Below are 20,590 nucleotides of genomic sequence, written 5' to 3' on the forward strand. Positions count from 1 at the left end.
TGAGGAGATAAACTGTTTATAAGTCAAGTTAGTGTGTGTGTATTTCACAATACTAGCTGTCCAGAATTACAAATCTTTTTAGGTAAATTAGTAAACCTATATAGACAAATTGTGCAGTGCTGCGCATTAATCCCAACCCTTAAGAAGTGCATGTGAACTGTCACCAGGGACCCAATGGGGTATGTACTCACCTCAAAAAAAGCCCTTTTGATGAGGGCTGATCAAGCTTTATTTATACCAATAGATCTGTGACTCCAGTTGCAGGCAGAAATTCCATGGACACAAGTTCCCAAATAACCAAACAATGTGGAACCTCACCATGTGGTCACCAGTCAACAGCCCAGCTCAAAGAGAGAGAAGCTTCCAAGCGTTCACCATTTTGCCCCTGATGACATCACTGTGATAAAATGCATTGGAAGTAGCTTACATTATCCATGAAAGAGAGAACAAAGCATAGCAGGCTGTTGGCTCGGGCAGGTCTCAGAACAGTGTGACCTCTACACACACTTACACAGTAAGGAGAGGAGGGAGCCTGGTACTTTTGATTTATTGCATACCTATCTGCTGGTACTCTTTTAAAAGCAAGTGCATACAGTTTTTATTGAACACTTCACTTTAAAATGTTTCTAAAATGATGAGCAGTTTATCACACATGAATAACAACAAAAAACAGCACAACATTTTTTGTTGTTATTCATTGGTGTTTTTTTACTGTTGCACAGCTGCATAATCACTTGGGATATATATTTTTTGAGTTTATCACACATCAATGCTGCAAGCTTTTCCAGACCACTTCCCCTTCCTTCTCTGGGTATATCAATCTGCTGAGGGCTAACAGTTTTGAGCCATAGCAGCTCTAAAGTTAAGTGTTGGGAGCTGCGGTACAACTTAGCGGATCACAGAAAAATCTCTGACTTCTCTCTGCCACTGCTTGTTAGCTAGAGTAGTTGAAATTTGATATCAATCTGCAGTATATATTTCATACTTGCAAAAAACTGCTCATAGGCAGGGTTTTTATGACAGAAGAGACCCTAGTGGTCTCTTCTGTTATAAATGCCCTCCCCTGCCTGTCAGCAGTAACATAATCTGAGCTGCACACGCGGAGCACAGACCACATTTACGGCACCCACTCTATGCCATGGGAATGTAACTCAGAATGTGCTGGAGTGAAGTTATCACAGCCTGGCAACTCAAGCAGAAGTAGAGATGGAACCCAGAAGGAAGATGTGGCAGAGATAGAAGAGCCCAGGACCAGTGGTAACAGCACACCAGTGGAGGGTTTATTTGAGCAGGTAAGTTCGTCATAATGCGCTAGTATGTGGTGCATACTAGCACATTCTGGCATAAACCTACAGGGAGGCATTTTTTATTTATATTATTTTTGGAGGAGTTTAATACCAATATAAATAGCATATACACAATTAATATTATATAACAGCTAAATCATGCAATCTTTATTTACAGAAGTATACAGCAGATAAACTTTAGATGAACCTGGGGGCAGACATTTAGCATTTCTCTTTGCAGGTAGTTGTATGCATGCTACTGTCCAAATGTATCATAAATATCCAATTCTTATTAATATACAATGGGGGGTATTGGATAAATGTCAATCATTCCTCTTCCTCCAACATTACAGTGCTAGTGCCTGTGACAGACCTCCAGCATTGTCACATGGGAGTAGGCAGAAAGTCTTTAGCCCTGTGTAACCTTCAAGTCAAAACTGGTGAGGATAGCTGTTAAAGTGTACATGAACCTTAATTAACTCTTCATATTTTCTCCCTCTTTGTCTATTAAATATAACTTTGAAAATATTTTGCTATATCTGTTTAATATATGCAACATTACTTATCAATTCTGCTAAAAATCTTGTGAATTGATAACTTCCTGTGTTTTCTGTATGGGATGACTGTTAACAGGTACATTTTTTTACGAGCTCTCTTTGTGGACTACAGAACTCCTCCCTGTTGTTATGTAGAAGAGGGGAGATGGGGTTATTTTCTAGTCCTTAAACACTTGCCTCATCCTCATCGTCGCTGCTCAAACTCCCTCCAACCCCGTTCCCCCTCACTCAGCTACCCCCTCATCACCCCTCTCCCACCGCCCCACCACTGCTCTGACCTCCACTTCCACCCCACCCTACATTCCTCATACTGAAGCCCCCCCAACACTCCGCACCTTTGACCTTACTACCATCGAGGAAGTCTCCAAGATCCTCTCTGATGCCCGCCTCACCACCTGCCCCCTCGACCCTATCCCCTCACAACTCCTACGACCTCCCTCCCCCTCCATCCTACGCTCCCTCACCCACATCTTTAATCTCTCCCTCTCCTCCGGCACTTTCCCCTCCCCTCTGAAACATGCACACATCACCCCCATACTTAAAAAGCCCTCCCTGGACCCCAATGTCCCGAACAACCTCAGACCCATCTCCCTGCTCCCATTTACATCCAAACTCCTCAAGCGCCTAGTCTACACCCGCCTAAGCTCTCACCTCAACGACTACAACCTCCTCGATCCCCTACAGTCCAGCTTCCGTCCCCTACACTCCACCGAAACTGCCTTACTTAAACTCTCCAACGACCTGCTAACTGCCAAAGCTAATGGCCCCTATTCAGTGCTCTTACTCCTTGACCTCTCTGCGGCCTTCGACACAGTTGACCACCCCCTCCTTCTCAAAAAACTACACTCCCTTGGCCTCAGAGATTCTACTCTCTCCTGGCTCTCATTCTACCTGTCACAACGCTCTTTCAGCATTACCTATAATGCTACCACCTCCCCCTCACTCCCCCTCTCTGTTGGGGTCCCTCAAGGCTCTGTCCTTGGGCCCTTTCTCTTCTCCATCTACACCTCCTCCCTTGGCCAACTCATACACTCTCATGGCTTCAACTACCACCTATATGCCGACGACACACAAATCTATCTCTCAACCCCCCACCTCACCCCCTCAGTCTCCACCCGAATCACACACCTACTGAGCAACATATCAGACTGGATGTCGCTCCACTTCCTTAAACTGAACCTCTCCAAAACTGAGTTTCTTGTCTTTCCCCCAGCCCGGACACCACCCCCCATTGACTTCTCCATCACATCCAACAACGCCACCATCAAACCCACCCCGCAGGCCAGAGTACTTGGTGTCATTCTGGACTCCAACCTATCCTTCCAGCCCCAAGTCCAATCTTTAACAAGCTCGTGCAGACTCCACCTCTGCAACATCGCCAAAATCCACACGTTCCTAACCCCAGAAACCACTAAACAGCTCATCCACTCCCTCATCATATCACAACTCGATTACTGCAACTCCTTCCTTACTGGCCTGCCTTGCCGCTGGCTATCCCCGCTTCAGTCGATCCTGAATACGGTTGCCAGACTCATTCACCTTTCCAACCGTTCCATTTCCGCCACCCCCCTCTACCAATCCCTCCACTGGCTTCCGATTGCGCAACGGATGAAATTCAAAATCCTAACACTGACGTACAAAGCCGTCCACTATACTGCCGCTAACTACATCACTGACCTAATATCCAAGTACCACCCAGCACGCACACTCCGCTCCTCCCAATACCTCCTTCTCTCTAGTTCCCTGGTCTCCTTCTCCCATGCCCGCCTCCAGGACTTCTCCAGGGTGTCACCCATCCTCTGGAACTCCCTGCCCCAACTCATCAGATTATCACCTACTCTCCTCTCCTTTAGGTGCACCCTGAAAACCCACCTCTTCAGGGAAGCCTACCCCACCCCCTGCTAACTTGCCAACCTCCTCCACTCTTCCTACCACCCCATCCCCCACAGCTATCTCCTCCTGTGCCACCATCCCCTCCCTCCTAGATTGTAAGCTCGAAAGAGCAGGGCCCTCGATCCCCTCATGTTTTGCATTGTATTGTTGTTGTTCTGTCACATGTTCTGTCCCCCTTTGTAATGTACAGCGCTGAGCAAACTATTGGCGCTTTATAAATACTGTATAATAATAATAATAATAATAATAATCCTAGGCTGACAATGTTGTTCATCCTTAGATACAATACTGTGTGGGTTAATGACAAGCTCACCATGTGTAAATAAAGGCAAAAAAGCCAGAAAAAAAAAACTAATGCAGCCACCACATCTAAGGACTGGTAAGCTGCATTATTTTTTGCATACATTTTTGCTCGCCCGCCCCTCCCGGCCCTTTAAGGCTTCAGAAGCTGGGAGGCAGGGCTAGGTTTTAAGGTCATGTGACCGCCATGATTCGCTGTCATGGCGGTCTCATGATCGGGAAAGGTCCCGATCGAAAGAGGGGATTGAGACCTTTCCGTGAGTACCGGACATTCGTGCTGGGAGCGCACAGGGCACGTACTCTCAGCACATATGTTTTTGATAATTGCACTCAAATGTGCGGCCGATTGGCATCAAGGCCCAGATGCCGGGAGGCCGCACATTTGCGTGCGGCCGGCATGAAGAGGTTAAGCAAACCTGTTATTTTTCCTTGCATGGGCAAAGCAAAGATTGCTTTTAAGGTATCAAGAACTTTAAACAAGATTAGTGAACAACTCAGTGTGTATGGGCACCTTTAGTAGCAAACTTAACTTAAAATCATTATCATTGCTGAAACTCACCAATTTTCTGGCACAGGACAATAAACATTTGGGTTTTTTAACAATGTACAAAGCAAGGCAATACTGAACATGTACAGAAAAGGAAATACCTTGTGGTCTACACTTGCCAATGACAGAAAATTCTTAGAATTAGAAACCAAGATTGACTTAACTGCCATTTGTTCCTTAAAATGAAGAGACATTAAAGTCTAAAAACAGGAAATGATTATTGCTGCTTTTAAGAACTGTGCTGGCCGAGAGGTTCTTAAGAAACAAGATGTAATCTCTCTTCCCAGATGTAGTCATCATATGCTGGCTTAGAACTGTAAACCACTATTCAATATGGGTTATGATAAAGAATAAAAGCTATTTTTGAAACGTATTTTAGCTAATTGTCACAAAGAGTAGACTATTAAAACCTAAATAACACAAAAAATCAACCTTTTTAGCATTATCTTTTTTTTATTAGTGAAAAAAAACAACAAAAAAATTTCCTATCACAATATATAAATTGTGATATATAAAAGTGCCCAAACTGAAAAAAAAAGAGGAAAAGTGTGCTCACTAAGAGCATATATTATATTGTTCCATTAGCAGTGTAACCAATCTCAGCACATTGACCTTGACAGAAAGGCCAGCATCTGTTCAAAATTTTTTGGAAAGCAGGTAATCACGCAATAAAAAAGCATCATGGCATTCAGTCTTGAATGCAGAGGAAACATTTTTTTAAAAAGTAAACAAAAAATATATATTTTTACATGCATATGAACATCATGAATGTCAACCTTCAAGACTAAAAATAAGCTTTAGGTTTGGGTAATCCACAGCTTGGGGAAATAGCAAGTTAATGAGGCAATTTACCAGTTCACCACTATGTCAACCAATTATGTATTAGAGGTACTTATATAGCAAGGTAAATGTAAGCAGCGCTTTACATACATATTATACATTCACATCAGTCCCTAACCCTCAAGGTGCCTACAATCTGTGGTCCCTAACTCAGATCCAACATACACATACTACGGCCAATTTATACAGGAGCCAATTAACCTATCAGCATGTCTTTGGAGAGTGGGAGGAAACCCACACAGGCACAGGGAGAACATGCAAACTCCAGGCAAGTGGTGCTGTGCTTGGAAATCGAACCAATGACCCTAGTGCTTTCCACAATGCTAGCCCTTTAGCCACTGTGCTGTCCAATTGGTCGTTAACTGTGGTCAAGTGGCTTAGATGGTCCAGTCATGTGGATTTTCCTATGTTCAGTACCCTTTTCTATAAAAGTCAGAGTTCCCTGTAGCCTTTGTGCCTTTGATACATCCAGTTGTTCACCTTTTTTACCAGAACTACTGTGAACTTCACTCTTAGGGAGGTTCTCTATGAGGATAATCACAAACAGCTGTGTTCTGTGCTGTTTTACAGAAGTAGGGAGTGTCAGCTTGATTCTCTATTGTTACAGAATCCAACAGATACCTAACAGAAACATTGCTGTGAACAAGCTTTGTGAGCTGACAGCTCTTATGTCTAGGGACAACTTGGACCTTGTTGCAATTACAGAGATATGGTTCAAGGATCCAAATGACTGGGAAATAACTGGGTCTCCCTTCCAACCAGATCTTTACTTAGAATTGGTGTAGTATACAGACCCCCAGGACAGACTGAAGATTATGACAACTTGTTCATTGGCAAGATAACTCAAATGGCAGTGGAGGGAGAGGTTTTAATTATGGTTGACTTCAACATGCTTGATGTTAACTGGATATCTCAAACTGCTATTGTCAGGGACCATCGCGACGCATGGGTCTACACATGCGTAGGCATCTGTCAAGACGTGCAGGTAGCAGGGCACTAGGACCCAGGCGCACCTGTCGTCTTGACAGTACTAGGCAGGCACTGGGACCTAGGCGGCACCTGTCAGGTGCAGGGCGGGCTACTTAAACTAGCCCTGCACAGACGCTTGTTGCCGAATGGTCTTTTGTATCCTGTTGCCTGTGTTGTGAGTACTCTGATCTGGATTATCTGACCTTGTTGCCTTCTCCTGTCCTGACCCCTTGGCTTGCCTGACTCTGCTCCTGGATGTTCCCTTATAGATCTGATCTTTTGGTATTGACCCTGCGTGTGACCCGACTATCCTTTGCCTATCGTCTTGTACCTCACCGACCCGCTAGTTACCGACCCGGCTTGTTTGACTCTGACTTTGCTCATCCATCCATCCATCCCTCAGGGATCCCTGGGCTCCCTCACATCAGACTCTTAACCCGCTGGAGCCCTTGGCAGACTCCTCTACCTCTGGTAGAGATACCTAGCAGCTGCGACCTGGTCCCGGAGCGCTCCAAGTCCATCCCCACCATCAGGGGCCCTGGTGAACAAGTGCTCCGGTACTTAGACTCCGCACTCTGGGGAGGCTCTATCAGGGGACTGATAGAGGTACTGTCAGGCAGTCCGTTACAGCTATTACAAGCAGCAGCAGGGTTGTAATGGAGGCAGTGAATGGGGTTTCTCTGAAACAGCTAGTAAAAAGCCTAACCCGAGGTGATCATATTCTAAACCTAATACTAAAAATGGGGATCGATTGTCTGATGTTGAGGTGGGGGAACATTTGGGTTCTATTGATTACCAATGCCTTTTGGTTTGATAGTAAACAAAAACTGAGAAATCTTATACAAAAACAAAAGTTTTAGATTTCAAAAGGACAAATTTTTGCTGAAAAGGGGAAATTTCTAAAAAAAATTATTAAAAGGTTGTAGTAAAATGACAGGAGTCAGTAATCAGTGGTCACTGTTAAAGTCTACTACCCTAGAGGCAACTAGATTAAATGTCAGGCAAATTAGTAGGAGTAAACCAATATATTTCACTAAACAGGTAAGTAGGATAGTAAAAGAGAAAAAAATCAGCATATAGGAGATTTAAGGAAATAGGAGATGTAGCTAATAGAGAAATGTATAAAAATAGGATAAAGGGAGGCAAAACACATTATCAGGACTTCCAAACCACAGAATGAGGAGGAAATTACTAAGTCTATTAAGAAAGGAGACAAAACCTCTTTTAGGTACATCGTTGATGGAAGACAAAAACAATGGGATTACTAAAATGAAAATTAGACACAACACTTATGTTGAGGGAGGCCTAGACATAGCAAAATATTTAAACAATTATTTCTCTTCAGTCTTCTCAGAAATACATTGTACTAACAATAACAAGTTGGTGGGTCATATTAGTTTCAGTAATGACGGTTCATTTTTGAGGTTTCTGGAGACAGAGGTAACCGGGGAACTGGCTCAGTTAAAGCTTAATAAGCAATGGGCCCTGAAAGTATTCATCCCAGAGTTCTAAGAGAATGTTGAGGTATAGTTGTTGGACCATTAACAGATTTTTTTAATCAATCTCTTCTAGCAGCAGAGGCTCCCATGACTGGCGGACAGCTACTATTGTACCTATCCACAAGAAGGGCAGCAATTACAGGCTAGTGAGGATCATTAACTTCTTCCCGACCACCCTATAGCAGATATACTGCTACAGGGAAGCAGGGGTGCGCAAAATCACGTATGTATACATATATCACATATATGTTTTGCGGCTGTCAATCACCGGGTCCTGGCCAGTGATTCCCAGCCGGCGCCCGGTGATTACCGAGCAGCTCCGACGGGGAGGAGGAATGCTTTGTTTACTAACAGTCCTCCACCCTGTCAGCTCGGGCACACTGCTCTGGATGGCTGTGCACATCAGTGAAGCACACACACACCGCCCCCTAGTAAAACACTCCCTGCACACAATTAACCCTTTGATTGCCCTTCATGTTAACCCCTTCCTGACCAGTACCATTAGTACTGTGTCAGTGCTTTTTTTTAGCACTGATCACTGTATTGGTGTCATTGAGGATGTCGGTGACACCAAGTCAGTTCCCCCCAGTGTCAGAATGCCCATCACAGTCCCGTAGTCCAATATCTATACCTCCATTTGTAAACGCTATAACTTTTGCATAAACCAATTAATTTACATGTCTTGGGATTTTTTTTAGCAAAGACATTTGATTTTTTAATTTTTTTTACTGGACATGTTTAATAGCAAAAAGTCAAAAATATTTTTTTTTCTCAAAATTGATAGTCTTATTTATTTCTCTTTCTATAGTGCAAAAAATAGAAAATGCACAGGCAATCAAATTCCACCAAAAGAAAGCTCAATTCGTGGGAAAAAAAGGACATAAATTTAATTTGGGTGCACGACTGCGCAACTGTCAGTTAAATTAGCGCAGCGCCGTAACGCAAACATTGGCCTGGTCAGGAAGGGGGATAAATCCTTAGGAGGGCAAGTGGTTAATCACTTAAAAAAACACAACTTGCTGGACCCAAACAGCATGGCTTTACTGAGGGAAGATTATGTCAAGCAAAACTGATTGAATTTTTTTTATTAAATCACTAATGCTTTAGACCAGGATGGTGCTGTGGACATAGCCTATCTTGATTTTAAAAAAGCATTTGATAACGTTCCATGTATCAGTCTAATAAAAAAGTCGTGCAAGCTAGGACTTAACTCTTGGGTGGTTCAGTGGATATGAAGTTGGCTAAAGGATACTTACCAGTGTGTGACTGTAAATGGAGTTCTATCGATACAGAGACCAGTCACTAGTGGTGTACCACAAGGCTCTGTACTAGGTCCTTTTCTATTTAATCTATATGTAAGAGATATAAGGTGGGTTGGGTAAGGTATGTATTTTTGCTGATGACACAAAGGTGTGCAATGGGGTCCCTGGAGGTGTTTGTAAAATGAAACATGAAGATTGCTCAAAGCAGTGGAAACTGCAGTTCTATGTTTCTAACTAATAATAATGTACCTTGGGAAAAAGAATATTGGGGGTACAGTGTTGGCTAGCACTACAGAGGAAAAAGATTTGGGAATACTTAATTCAGATGATTGCAAAATGAACAAACAGTGTGGCCAGGCAGTGGGAATAGCAAAGAGAATTCTAGGATGCATCACTAGAGTGGTCACTAGTAGAAGAAAGGAGGTCCTGGTTCCCCTATATCTACTTGCCCTTTGGAAGATTTACCCCCTTTCATGATCAGGCCATTTTTTGCTGTGCGGCGCAGTTACTTTAACTGACAATTGCGCGATTATGTAACGGTGTACATATATAAAAAATAAAATTTATGTACTTTTTTCCCATAAATAGAGCTTTCTTTTGGTGTTATTTGATCACCACTGTGGTTTATTTTTTGCGCTATGAACAAAAAAAGACCGACAAAAAAAACAATATTTTCTACTTTCAGCTATAAAACATATCCAATAAAAAAAATTAAAAAATCTAATTTCTTCATAAATTTAGGCCAATATGTATTCTGCTACATATACTTTGTAAAAAAAACCCAATAGGCATATATTGATTGGTTTGTGCAGAAGATATAGCATCTACAAACTATGGTATACTGTATATACTGGAATTTTTATTTTAGTTTTTTATATCAGTGACACAAATACAGTAATCAGAGATATTTAGCTTCTGAGAGCTCCTTGCAGTTTTTTGTTGTTTTATTAGGTTGTTTTTACTTTGTTTCACATTTTCTTTCAGTTAGATTTAAAAATAATGAAAAAAAGGAATTTAATGTATTAGGGTTTTAAATTCCATACCATGCAGCAAAGGACATGGCCTGTATATTAACAGGCCTTTGTTTTAGGTTTCTACCTTCAGGTGATTGGACACTGCCAAAGTTTTTGGGCACACCCTCTGGGTATACCCCTAAAACCCTACCCCACTCCATGAGATCTCAGTTTTTTTAGTGAATGCCTATTTCTACCTTGTGGTTATATCATAAAATGATCCATGTAGCTGTACATGAAGGAAGCTCAATATGAAGCTAGTTCTTTTGCACGCTCCAAAATGTCAAAACTACTGCTAGCTATACCATTACCTGCATAAATGAAAATCTTTACAGGCACTTATACCCTGATTCTAAGGCTGGGAATAGATGGTACAGCAGGAATCTGTGTGTAGCCTGCCCTGTTAGACAGAAGTTGACCACTAGGCCAAAAGGCTTCTTCTCCCCAATGCTCGGGTCCTGACATTATCAAGACCAAAGCAGGGGTTGGTCCATCATCGCAGCAGGGAAAGTGAAGAATCAGGTAAGTAAAACTGTTTCTCTCCCCCCACAAAAATCAAGCTATCTTGCAGACTTATCTCCACTGCAAAAGATCAGTTTAAATTTTCCTGGAGCTGGCCTTCAGCTAAAGCTGAACATGGTGTAATCCCTCTCAGGACCAAACGGTTGGAGGAAAGAGGCCAGTCCTAGCCTTCCAATCACTTGGTCCTGGGACAGATTACATCATGTTCTGCTGACGTTCATCAGTTACATGCTTTTTTTTATCAGTAGAGTATCCATATGTCTTGGTGGATTTAATAAATCTATTTATGGTAGCACACAAGGATTTTGCACCCTCCTGTGTATTTTTTGCAATATATTGAAGATTTTGCGGTCGGTGGAGGACTGCACCTGGAGAGGCATTTTAGACAGGCATATTGTTGAAGAAAACCCCTGGATTTAGCGCTGGAGTATTTTTGGAGAATGCAGTTTAACTAAAGCTTAGTTTAACATAACATACACTTAAGCTTAACTAATCCCCTGAATCCTAACCCTTTAACCCCTAAATAAATAATATACTGTATATTAACTATTAAACTGTTCAATGTGTACTGACTGGTACACAGTGACCTACACTAAGAAAGAAGAACATCCAAACATACACATTTCATAGAAATATCTAAGAGTGAAATGCACACAGGTAGATGGTTAAAGTAACAGAAGGTAAATCACACACAAGCTATAGCATGAGGCCAATCACACACCTGATTCAACTCTACAAAAATGAAATGATGAGTGGGAAAGCTTAGTGTATTTTAATGTAGAATCTACACTAAAATGTTTTACTTTTTGTAGTGGAAAGGTTTACAGTATATTCTTTTTTTCCCCAAAAGCGTGTGACTAGTTGGAAGAGAAGATTGTTTCTCACCAGAGAGTTTCATTTTGCCCATTCAATAAAACCAAAGAACTCTTTGTTTAGTTGAAGTGCAGTAAAATAGCTGTCAAAGGAACAGTAGCATATACATGTACATACTGTATAGCCACTGGTCCACAGCGCTGCTCTCTCTGGCAGCCGGACTGGACTATTATCACTGCTGTTGCCTTGCACTTCTTCATCTCCTCTCAAGCTGTCATGCAATGGAGCAGTTGTGGGTAGAGATAGAGAGAGGACACTGATCAGTGCTGGGCTGTGGACAGAAAGGAAAGGGAAGCCTTGCCCACCACCAGGAGGAAGGGTATATGGACTGCTGTGTATCCTGGGACAACAAGAGCCCACTGGGGGGAACTGAGACTCATTGGGGATGTACAGTCAGGTCCATAAATATTGGGACATTGACACAATTCTAACATTTTTGGCTCTATACACCACCACAATGGATTTGAAATGAAACGAACAAGATGTGCTTTAACTGCAGACTGTCAGCTTTAATTTGAGGGTATTTACATCCAAATCAGGTGAACGGTGTAGGAATTACAACAGTTTGCATATGTGCCTCCCACTTGTTAAGGGACCAAATGTAATGGGACAGAATAATATTCATAAATCAAACTTTCACTTTTTAATACTTGGTTGCAAATCCTTTGTAGTCAATTACAGCCTGAAGTCTGGAACGCATAGACATCACCAGACGCTGGGTTTCATCCCTGGTGATGCTCTGCCAGGCCACTACTGCAACTGTCTTCAGTTCTTGCTTGTTCTTGGGGCATTTTCCCTTCAGTTTTGTCTTCAGCAAGTGAAATGCATGCTCAATCGGATTCAGGTCAGGTGATTGACTTGGCCATTGCATAACATTCCACTTCTTTCCCTTAAAAAACTCTTTGGTTGCTTTTGCAGTATGCTTTGGGTCATTGTCCATCTGCACTGTGAAGCGGAGTCCAATGAGTTGTGAAGCATTTGGCTGAATATGAGCAGATAATATTGCCTGAAACACTTCAGAATTCATCCTGCTGCTTTTGTCAGCAGTCACATCATCAATAAATACAAGAGAACCAGTTCCATTGGCAGCCATACATGCCCACGCCATGACACTACCACCACCATGCTTCACTGATGAGGTGGTATGCTTAGGATCATGAGCAGTTCCTTTCCTTCTCCATACTCTTCTCTTCCCATCACTCGGGTACAAGTTGATCTTGGTCTCATCTGTCCATAGGATGTTGTTCCAGAACTGTGAAGGCTTTTTTAGATGTCATTTGGCAAACTCTAATCTTGCCTTCCTGTTTTTGAGGCTCACCAATGGTTTCCATCTTGTGGTGAACCCTCTGTATTCACTCTGGTGAAGTCTTCTCTTGATTGTTGACTTTGACACACATACACCTACCTCCTGGAGAGTGTTCTTGATCTGGCCAACTGTTGTGAAGGGTGTTTTCTTCACCAGGGAAAGAATTCTTCGCTCATCCACCACAGTTGTTTTCTGTGGTCTTCCGGGTCTTTTGGTGTTGCTGAGCTCACCGGTGCGTTCCTTCTTTTTAAGAATGTTCCAAACAGTTGTTTTGGCCACGCCTAATGTTTTTGCTATCTCTCTGATGGGTTTGTTTTGTTTTTTCAGCCTAATGATGGCTTGCTTCACTGATAGTGACAGCTCTTTGGATCTCATCTTGAGAGTTGACAGCAACAGATTCCAAATGCAAATAGCACACTTGAAATGAACTCCGGACCTTTTATCTGCTCATTGTAATTGGGATAATGAGGGAATAACACACACCTGGCCATGGAAGAGCTGAGAAGCCAATTGTCCTATTACTTTTGGTCCCTTAACAAGTGGGAGGCACAAACTGATGTAATTCCCACACCGTTCACCTGATTTGGATGCAAATACCCTCAAATTAAAGCTGACAGTCTGCAGTTAAAGCACATCTTGTTCGTTTCATTTCAAATCCATTGTGGTGATGTATAGAGCCAAAAATGTTAGAATTGTGTCAATGTCCCAATATTTATGGACCTGACTGTAGTTCGTAGACAGACCACCTGTGTCTGATTGGCAATGAAACCACACATCCCAGCGTTAATCCTTGTCTCTGTGGAGATGAAAAGGAAGGATTGGGGTTGAGGCAGAAGTGGTGAGGACTTTGTGGGAGACAAACTGTGAAGCAGGCTGCTAACGGAACATTTTGCCACCTCATCGGGGATGCAGAGAGGCAAAGTAGAGGATATCTCCCTAGTTCATGAGAGTGCCACTGTTGCTGACTGGTACTGCCATCTGATTGTTGGGGAGGACACCATTACCACTGACTTCACTGAGCTGTCAAAGAGAACAGAAAGAGACAATCGTTACCCCAGGAGTTGGTGTGAGGTGGATGGACAAACACTACTGCACCCAATTAAAGAGGAACAGTATTGTTTGTTTGGGACACAGTGCAGGCACCTATACCCAGGTTCAGAGAAACTTTATCTGATCTCTCCAATGCCCCGATATGGGCCCCAAGTACTGGTCATTAGTGAAAAGATTTGATAATAGTTCCATATTAAACAAATAGCTAGGGAGAAAAGTATGTGATAAAAGGAATGTGGCAGGACAAGGGGAATTGTCTGACAGAAATATAAAAGTTTAGGGAGGATGTCTATTTTAATTCTACTGCACCAAGGTAGAGGGAATGAGGTCCAGCATTCCAGTCCTTTTGAGATTTAGATAATAAGGGACTATAGTTGGGAGAGAGTAAAGGTTGGCTAAGTTCGAAAGAATAATAGTCCCAAGGTATGAAATACCTTGAGACTGCCATTGAGAGGGGAAATTAGCTACAAGTTGGGAAATGGAGGTCTGCTGAAGAGATATGTTTAAGGCCTCAGTTTTAGAGATGATACGTTTAAAGTTACTGAATGCTCCAAATCTTTGGAAATCTTGTAAAATTGATGGGATGAAGATGTGAGGCTGTTGTACATACAAAAGGAGGTCATCAGCATACAAGGAAAGTTTATGGTCTGCAGAAGGATTCTATATTCCTGAAATCCAGTTTTTGAATCTAAGGGCTTGGACGAGATGCTCTATAACAATGACATAAAATAGGGGAGATAATGGGCATCTCTGTTTCTTGCCATTCAAGATTGTACATGGGTCAGAAATAGTTCCATTCACTAGCACAGTGGCTGAGGAGACAAAGTATAGTGACATAGCTTTATAGATAGTGTTGACCGAGGCTTATTAGTTCTAAAGACAGACAAAGGAATCTCCAATCAGCTCTATGAAAGGCCTTTTCAGTGTTGAATGATAGAAGACAGGCTTTCAATTTTAGTCTCTTAATATAAGGGATTAGATGGAGAGTCTTCATTGTGTTGTCCATAGCTTTATGCTCAGAGACAAAACCCACCTGGTCTCGTGTATAATGCCAGGTAACAGAGGGGAAAGCCAGGAAGCAAGCACCTTGGCAAAAACCCTTAAGTCTATGTTGACGAGTGAAACTGAGCAGTAGCTACCACAAGAGGATGGGTATTTGCCTGTTTTAGATATATTGCTATATAAGCTTTGAAAAGCAGAGGTGAAAAGGAAGTATGATTATCAATCAAGTTAAAAGTCTTTATTGCCACCAGTTGAGGGGTGAAGAATTTGTAAAATCAGGGTGTAAAACCATCAGGTCTTGGGCATTTTGTGGGCTTCAAACCCTTGATAACCTGCAGAAATTCCACCTCTGTAATGGGTTCATTCAACAAAGAGGAGGTTTGTGAGTCAATAGATGGGAGGGCTGTGTCTTGGGTATAGGAGGACATGTTGTCAGATAAAGATGTAGTAGGGGTATTAGAGGACGAAAAGAAATTTTGAAATTCAGAAGTAATTTCAGAGTTTGTGTGTACTTTAGTGCCCTGAGAGGTATAAATGTAGCTGAGAGATTGACAGACTGCCTGGGGCACCAGGGGAGGAAGACCCTAACCAGGTGCTGTCAACATTTATTTGCTAAACAATAATGAGTTTCTTTCCCTTTTTCTAAGATGGGTCATCTAATAGTCTGGGAAGTCCTCTCTTGGCATTGGATAAGGCTACACAGGAGGCCGGATTCCAGGGAGAAGATTACATCTATAAGATGACATTTTTCACATGCCCTGGCCTTTATGAGATGGGACCCATGCTGAATGAAAATACCACGGAGAACACATTTAAGTGCCTCCCACTTAGTAAAGGGGGTCTGTCTGTTCTGAGAGATGATCAGAAATAAAATCTGTAATGGCTTGTGCTACGTCTGTTATACAAGGTACGCCAGCGAGGAGGTTATCATTTAATTGCCTGGAGCATCCTGCTTTAGAGGCAGGTGGTGAGCCAATATTTAGGACAATTAAACCATGTCAGGAAGAATCTGCTAGTCAGGGTGGGGATTTTGCCAGAGCGAAAGTGAGTTTCTTGGAGTAATAATATTTTAGTTGCGGCTTTGTGAAAGTGGTATAATACCTGATTCCTCTTCTTCAGGAAATTGAAATCCCTGCAGTTGAACAAGGACAAGGATGAAAAAAAATATCCCTCATCATGGTCTGGGTAGAAGGGCAACTGAGAAAAAGGAACACCCAGGTCTAATGGTTAAGAGACAGAAAAAAAGAAAAAGAAGAGAGAGAGAGAGAGGGAGGGAGAGAGAGAGAGAGAGAGAGAGAGAGAGAGAAAGAGGGGAAAAAAGTGGAGGGCACATCACATAAACATATTGGTATGTGTTGCTGAAAGTATATGTACCGTACAATTCCCTAAAAAGGGAAAATGATAAGGCTTCCTGCAGGTAACAATAACAGCAAAACACCCTAAGTAAGGACAATCTACATAGTGCATTACTGGGGAACAAAATACATAGTGGGGTATGTGAAAGACACAAGGTGCAGCCCAAGTCCTTAGAATACACTTATAAAATGAGGAAAATGGAGAATACAAAGTTATTAAATTTAAAAAATATACTAGTAAACAAGAATGTTTAGGAGAGTGGCGCCCAAATGATTCAATTTATTCCAGTGCAGATTTGGTGGTCACTATATTAATAAAAAATAAAGAGAAATTAATAATTCTATGTTTATCAGTTTTATATGCAAGTATATTAGATCCATCAGTATGTCATGTAACCTTTTTTAATATTGCAGTTAATTGGGATGTGCAATCTATCAACAGTACATCAACAAATAGTACCCAATAAAATAGATACGTTGGTCTTGCAGAGTGCATGTCTGATTAACACTATAGAATAACATTAATTAGTGCATATTTGGTGGTAAATTAAAGTGTTACTAAACCCAGGACCCTGCATTCACTATATCTGGTCTCCCACAGTACACAAAACATGGAAATGCAATTATTTTAGTAAATATCAACCAGGGGCGGACTGAAAACTCATGGGGCCCCTGGGCAATAGGGGATCATGGGACCCCTGTGTCCTTGCTCGAACTCAAAAAAAGACTATGAAAAAGGTACCAGGGGCATCTCATGCAGCCCCCTACTGACTCCAGGGCCTCGGGCAGTGCCCGAGTTTCCAAATGGTCAGTCCGCTGCTGATATCAACTGATAAATAAATTTTCTCATCAGCAGTTAGAGCAGTCTTTTGACTTCAGCAGAGCACTGGTTAAAGCTTGTAAGAGGAGTTTTCTCTCTGCTCTATGTGAAAGTATTGACCCTCTGTCTGGACAGTGCTGATTGGCCCTGTGCTGACCCTCCCAAGAAAAAAAAAAAAAAACCTCTCTAGCAAAACACACCAAACTGAGCGTGTGCATATGACTATGGATTCAGTCTGTATCAGGTGGTCAACAAGAGGAGGGGCATACAAGAAAGGATCAAACAGCCTTTGTACACAATGCAGAGGATTAACCCCTTAGGTTCCACAGTGAGTATAACAAGCATTCTTTACTGCATATACAGACTGATTTTACTGTTGTGGGTTTAGTAACACTTTAATTAGAGGGGTAGATGAATGAATAACTCTGTATTTATCAGTTTTATATTAAAATATTTTAGACCCAAAAGTATGTATTATGACCCATTTTACTGCAGTTAAATGGGATGTATAGTTCATTAGCATTAATATGAACAATGAATTAACAAATAATACCCACTCTCAAAGAAAAGCAGGTCTTGGAGAGTGTGCGCCTTTGGGGCCCTTTTACATAGGCTATTCAGTCAGGTTTTCAGGAGAACCTGATTGGATGGTCCATATATTCATGGATGTGTCCTGTCTAACTCTGGGTCCAATCAGAACCGCTGAAATAAAATGGAGGAGGCCTTCCACTTCCACTTCTGTTTGGATAGATAGGATCGGAGGCAGCTGGATGTAAACAGCAGAATCCGTTTACTCATAGATCCCTGCCCATAGAGCAGGGTCTGTCCATGTCCTCTCTGCATAAACTGAGCGGACGTGGATGTGTCAATTACCGCCCTGCTCTGATCAGCAGGGGATTTGCGAGCATATTCCCTGCTGATCACAATGAAAACCGACTCTGTGAAAGGCCACTTATTAACACTATAGGATAACTTCAGCCAGGGCTGGTTTGACAGTCCTTCCATTAATTAAAGAGGGAAGGGACTAAATACCTATATTTTTTCTGTTTTATATATAAAATATTTTAAGATTTTTATATTAATTAAGATTCCCACTACCCAAAGCAGTATGTTAATTGGCCCTTTTAAATAATGCAATTGAATGGGTCATATTGTGCATTAATAAATAATAACCAAATTAAACTAGCGTTTAGTAGTTTTAGTGAGTACTGCAAATCAATACTTGTATATTTTATGCTGGCCACATATGGGAGAATCTTTTGTCAACCTTATTAAAACATCCAAGAACAGCTGAGGCTGTAATCTCAAATGCTAGGTTAATGGATCATGCAGAAATTGACCAGAATTTTTTGTTTTTCTCCAAACACTTTTCCTATTTTGCAAAAAGACTGATCAGCTCCAATATATGCATGTGATGTGCGATATAAGTATAAGTTATCTTTAGAACTTTTCTTCAGTCTATTGTCTATAGCAGTGTTTCTCAACCTTTTTTCAGTCAAGGTACCCTTTAAAATTATGGACAGTCCCGAGGAACCCCTTAAAATTAAGGATAGTCTTGAGGCACCCCATTGTAAAATGTGAAAAACTATTCTAGTAGTTTTATATACAGAAAATCCACACATGTAGGACACCCAACATTACAGGAGATTTATACTTCCAAAGCAAATACACTTTTGCACACTGGTACTGACTAGTATGCCAATGTTTCTCTTCTCCCTCGGTTTTTCATTATCACTGAGGTAATGTGACCCCAACATTAATGGAGAGGCGGCAGAGGAGTGCAAACTAGGATGCTGACATCCTCCTTATCAACTGATGATATCATTGGTTGTTAGGATGCTGGCAGCTAGAAGGTCATAGTGGCCACAATGAAGACCTGTGGTTTTGTGTAACTTCACCCGCTGGCTTCTATGCAAGTTTTGGGCAATTTTTAGACATTTTGCCAAGGCACCCCTGAAAAAACCTCAAGGCACCCCAGGGTGCCTGGGCACCCTGGTTGAGAAAGGCTGGTCTATAGCATGTATATCATTGTATCTTCTTATTGCCTACAAATGCTTTTGTAGGATGTTTTTTCCATACTGACTAGTCTGCACCTTGGAATATCACACTCTTGCTGATCCATAATGAAATGCAGTGGGATAAACAGACTGCATAGGTCCTTTTTTGTATATAGTGTCCCTGGCGCTAACTTCTTTTCATAGTATTGGACTAGACTCCAGTACCAGTTGACCCCAAATTCTACATTAATATTCTATCATTGTTATAAGGACCTAGCCACAGAAGGACCCTGACCTCTCCCATGTGGTTAAGGCATCGTTCACACTGGCATACTACAATCAGTACTTCCACAAAGAGTAAGTGAACCATACGCAGCATACACCTGTGTGAGGGCTGTATTTGCCCGCACGGGGACACTTATGTATTCCATGTATCCTGATACAGGCAGTGCCATTCATATCCATTGGGAGTTGTCAGGTGCACGGATACAGCCCCTGTTCCCAAACTGACAGTCATACAGGAGCGGGTGCACAGCTTTGGACACACACTATCTGCATTTACGGCCATGCTCCACACATATGGAAGATTGGGAACAGGGGCTGTGTCTGTGCAGCCACTGCATCCTAATTGACATGAATGGCAAGGAACACCTGTGCATCCCTGAGCGGGGGCAAACACAGCCCTTGCGGGTGTACACTGTAGTATACTAGTGGAAACAAGACCTAATTCTTTCCCTTTACACTTACTTTTGTGTGGTTCATGTGCAGTATTTCAGGCAGCACAGTCAGCGTGTCCTGCTCTACCTAACCAGCTAATTTTGTTTGCGAATAGATAAGGACTAATATGTTAGCAAACAAAAAAGCAAAGCAAAAATTAGACAGATTGACACAACACACAACCTGTGGGGTACAACAGGTGCATAGTTGAATATTTTTTTGTAAATCAGTAATTTGTTCCTCTTTCAGCATATTGAAGCTATACCTGTGTTTACATGTAAAACACACATTCAGTGCCTATGTTGTGAGAAAACACTAGTCATTATGTCAATTTGTAACACAATACACATTCCTTGGAAGTGCTGATGAAGAGATTTTTCTTGTGAAGTCACTAAGTAACAGTTCTTTTAGTTTGTATACTAGCAGTCTGATTTAGCTTGCTTATTCAGTATCTCATTTACAACTTTGTGGTGCATTTAATGCACACATTAATGCACTTTGCCTTAGTTATTCGAATGGGCTGTCTAATGCACCAAAACACACCAAAAAGATGTAAGCAGCAATTTGACAACACGCGTTATTGGCAAGGGGTGTTGGGGTGCCATTCAAAATGACTGGTACCTGTCACGGACCGACTGGCAGTAGCCTCTAGCGACCCACAGGCTGGAATTCCTCAGGGCGCGGAGTCTAAGCCTCAGTCCGCTGTTTCACCAGGGCCCCTGATGGTGGGGATGGACTTGAAGCAGCCTGAGACCAGGTCGCGACTCCCGAGTACAACCAGC

The 20,590-nt window shown here is 42.0% G+C and overlaps 1 long non-coding RNA gene across 1 annotated transcript in view; it reads left to right on the forward strand.

Annotated features, from left to right (window-relative positions):
* The first annotated feature begins 1,122 nt into the window (after positions 1-1,122).
* Positions 1,123-20,590, forward strand: part of LOC149458322 (uncharacterized) — a 67,678-nt gene continuing 48,210 nt past the window's right edge. Inside the window, exon 1 of the long non-coding RNA XR_016313421.1 lies at positions 1,123-1,292. This is a non-coding gene — a long non-coding RNA (uncharacterized LOC149458322). The remainder of the gene's footprint in view (positions 1,293-20,590) is intronic.

Source organism: Staurois parvus, unplaced genomic scaffold (assembly GCF_062004578.1).
Source record: "Staurois parvus isolate SC_StPar_1 unplaced genomic scaffold, SC_StPar_1.0 ptg000287l, whole genome shotgun sequence".
Classification (NCBI taxonomy): domain Eukaryota; kingdom Metazoa; phylum Chordata; class Amphibia; order Anura; family Ranidae; genus Staurois; species Staurois parvus.